Consider the following 4,222-nt stretch of genomic DNA (forward strand, 5'->3'; position numbering starts at 1 on the left):
GTATTAACAAGGTTAACACATAGATGTAGTGTGTACCAAAAATAGGAAGGCATGCCATATTCATAGGTATAGTGTGCAAACTAAGCAGATACAATTTACCCTAATTAGAAGCATTACAAGCTAGACACCGTATGCAACATGCAACCACATATCACACTGCCAAGTAAGAGCAAGCACCTGCGATGGTGGTGTGGGGGAATTGTGGTGATCAACTAGAGAGCTACGTTGACTATCTTCATTTAGCCTTGCTGTTTCTCGAGAATCATGTGGGGAGGATGACACTGCACTCTTTAAATGAGTAGGGTGTCTCACAGTAACCCACTCGGGTGACTGTCTCATCATAAGTGATTGACGAGGGATACAAAAGAGCATTAGTTTGATGTACGAACATGGTTAATAGACATATGTAGTATATATCAAAAACAGGAAGGCATGTCATTATCAAAGGTATAATGTGTAAAGTAAGTAGATGCAATTTAACCAAATTGGAAGCAATACAAGCTAGACACCATATGCAACATGCAACCACATTTGATAGCGCGAAGTTAAAGCAAGCACCTAGGATGGTTGTGTGTGGCAATTGAGATCATCAACTGCAGAGCTACGTTTACTGTCTCCAACTGCTGACACTGCACCCATTAGAGCGCTGAAACGCTTAGTGCTTATCTTCGAATTACACTGGAGCGACTTTTGTCTTTTCTTTTCTGCATTCATCAACACTGCGTCAGAGTCTAAAATACCCATGCATAAAAAAACAATAGTGTGAGTATGGGTGAAGTGTGTGCACAACTAGTACAGTGTAAAGGTAGCAGATAGCAGGTCGGTGAGAAATAAATGACGGGAGACATATGATAGCTCTACAACATGCATGGCACACTAAATTACTACATGATTCTATGAAAATAACAGTCAACTGAAAGCAAATAGGTCAGTCCATTTTTTTTGCACTGTCCGATGTACAAAGAATGGGCAGATCGCCTTCATCTACCTCCAGCCAGTCAGTGTTGACGGTCTTCCTCGAAACGCCAGCGACCACCAGCCCACTATTCCTCCCCTGCCTGCGCCCTGCCCTCGACCTCACCGCACCGCCGTGCTTGGCACCGCCCCCCCCCCGGCCATCCATTCAAGCCCCGCCGACCTCCAGATCGGGCGCAAGCAGCTCCTGCGCCCCACACCCCTATGATAGACACCGATGCGCCGCTTCCCCGGGGAACAGGCGGACTAGGTGCTCCGCGCGCCTAAGCGGGTGCTGCTTCTTTCAATTGCGGTTCGACTGACCCTGAATTGAAATCCAGGCGGGCTACTGGCCTCTAGCAAAGGTGCAATAGTAAAAGGGAGGAAACCTTGTGCATTTAGTATCACAAAGAAGATGAAGTAAGAAGCGCTCAACTAGTTTCTTTCGTGGATGAATACGGTGTGAGTGGAGACGTAAGATTAGCACGAATAAGGGAAGAGGAGTACCTCTTTCTGCTAGCAGTCTTGTGTCCTCCTTCTATTTTTCCGATGATCTTCTTATTGTCCGCTGGAAACCAGAAGTTGTGGAGGACGGTGCAGCCTTGGACGAACCCATGGCCAAGTTGTTGAGTATGGTGCGGTGGCCGTCTGTCGGCGGCGGGGAAGTAGATTCGAGGCATAGTGGGAACAGCTTCGGTGTAGTGGGAACAGCTCCGGTGCGGTGGACGGTTGCGACAGTGGAGCCGCAGCAGTGAGGCGCAGGACGGCGTGGTCGGAGTGGTTCTGGTACGGCGCACGTCGGCATCAGCGTCGGTGTCGTGGAGGCAGCTCTTCCTCGGCTTCAGCTGCTAAGTCCTTGAGGGCGTTGCGGTTGCGGTTGCGTTGGACGACGACGTCGGCGTAGCGGCTCCGGCATGATGGAGGAGGGCGGCGGTGGATTGGCCGCTATGGGGTGGAGGACGGAGGAGGCTGGGGTTTCGTGGCTGGTGGAGAGGGCGTTTTCGCGCCCACGGAGTATGAATGGGGAAACAGAGGGAGGCGGGGAACTAAGGGGGAACAATGTTTTGGTTTGAGACACGCTTGTTTGAAATTTGGGGAAAGTTACAAACTTTGCCCCCATCTAAAATTTCGGACATATTGCGGGTTGGGGGTAGGACAGTCATGTTAGGTGTCCCAAATGTGGGCGGGATAGATTTCGGCCGAGCGCATGGGTAGGCGCCCACGTCGTGTGAATGCATCTCGGAGGCGGTTGAGACTGGCGTCTTGGTGAAGTTACAAACCTACCCCGGTTTAGACCTTTGGACATCGGGCCGATAGGCTACACAGGCCAGAGTCAGGACAGTAATTTCCTACCACCAAAACATTAGTCTCGTGCGGTTTCGGGTGACCAGACGCCTATTTGGCACTTCGTTCAATATTTGGGAGCAGAAGCATTAAAGTTTTTGGTTCTCTTGAATTGAACTTTCAGGATTTGTCAAACTTCACAAATCTTTACTCTTGAAAATCCTAAAGCTACGATTATTTTGGAATGGAGGGGTACATTTGAATATACATTGTACACGAGTATATATTAAAAAATATGCAACTTACCTCAGTTCATGCATGGTTCCAAATATAATCTCCTTGGTTGCAAAAAAAAGTTAGATATGCGTATGAATATATATAGCATGTTCGAACTCACAACAAAGATTGATGCCCCCTTTTACATCTGATTTACAAATGTCATTATCTCGGGTTCAAATAGATGAATGCACTTCCTATGAATTCGAATCTTCGAAACCCCCTTTATGTTGAATTCGACATTTATTCTATTTCGTAGCTAGCAATTTGGAATGTATCCATGCAAGTGACAAATGTATAAAGTGCTTCACACTAACAACATGGAGTGCACTAATTAATGTTTATATATGAATTGCAAAAGCATCCATTGCCTGTATTTCAAACCGCTCTCACTCTATGGATCGATAATATGAAATAAACACATGCACATGCTAGAATTCAATAGAGTATGGGTGTCTGATAGACCGATTTTCGTCCATACACAATTTGCAAAATTCATGATCACATCCAAAAATAATAATGCCATTTATATTTTAATTTAATGCGTAGAACCGCCTTTTACACGTAGATGCACTATGCCTTGCCCCGTTCTCAAAAACGCGTTATATATCTCTCTATCTAACGCATGAGTGCACACACTTTATATGCATCGGCATTTCTCTTTCACACATGCTCACAATCACTCTCAGGGTGTCGGGGTGTCTCACGCACATGCTCTCTCTGTTTCTCTCTCTCTCTCTCTCTTTCTGACTACTATGTACCACTCTTTTCACTAATCTCAGTTGGAAAACACTATTTCTCTCACATGCATATATACACATGCACGGTCTCTACTAGCCCTCTATACGCACATATATGTGCCTACGTGTCTCCCGCACGCACATTACCTTTAGGACTCTCTCGCACACATTTCCCCCCGACACATCTCTCTCTTAGTAGTTGGCAGATATAATTTCATCATATCATTCGGTAGGATATCCCTGGCTGTTAGGCTGGGTGGTAATACGAGGCAAAGTTTTACCCTAGTTCGGATCGGACCCTTGCAGTTGAAGAAAGAGCCTGCTCCTGGTACTGTATATTAGTGATAGGGGTGTGTACAAAGTACATGTGAATACCAGGCATTGTGCGTGTGTGTATAATATCGATGAACTAGCCCCGAAGCTTGTATAACATACTAAGGGCCTAGGGTTACAAATCATATATAGTTAGCTTATCACCAGTGGGGATAGAGTCCTCTGCGACTCTGGTAGCTTCGTGTTGTACACCGAGTCCTCCACATGGGTCTTCATATAACACGTCTCGGTTCAACCTATATGTGGCGCAGGATGGAACCGACCCATGAGTCTTCATGTTGACCCACCACAACTAGAAATGATATGCCCACCACACCACACACACAATCGGCCACTAAGAAAATAAGCATATACAATAGTACAACGGTATCTAGCTCACGATACGTCTCCATATTTTGTTGATGACACTGACGGACTTTGCATTTGATGCGTGCTCTGTATTTTGTTGACGACACTTATGGTCATTGTATTTGAAGCGAAAGCACGATATGGTCACTGGACTTCAGAATAAGCTCATCACGGTCACCACATACATTTTGTCGTGCTAACCAACATGTGGTTGGATGGTTAGAGGACAGTGGTTTCTCGAGCCCACCAAGGTTAAAGTCTCGGTGCTCGCATTTATATTGTGTTAA

This window comes from Triticum dicoccoides, chromosome 2A (genome assembly GCF_002162155.2).
Source record: "Triticum dicoccoides isolate Atlit2015 ecotype Zavitan chromosome 2A, WEW_v2.0, whole genome shotgun sequence".
Lineage (NCBI taxonomy): Eukaryota > Viridiplantae > Streptophyta > Magnoliopsida > Poales > Poaceae > Triticum > Triticum dicoccoides.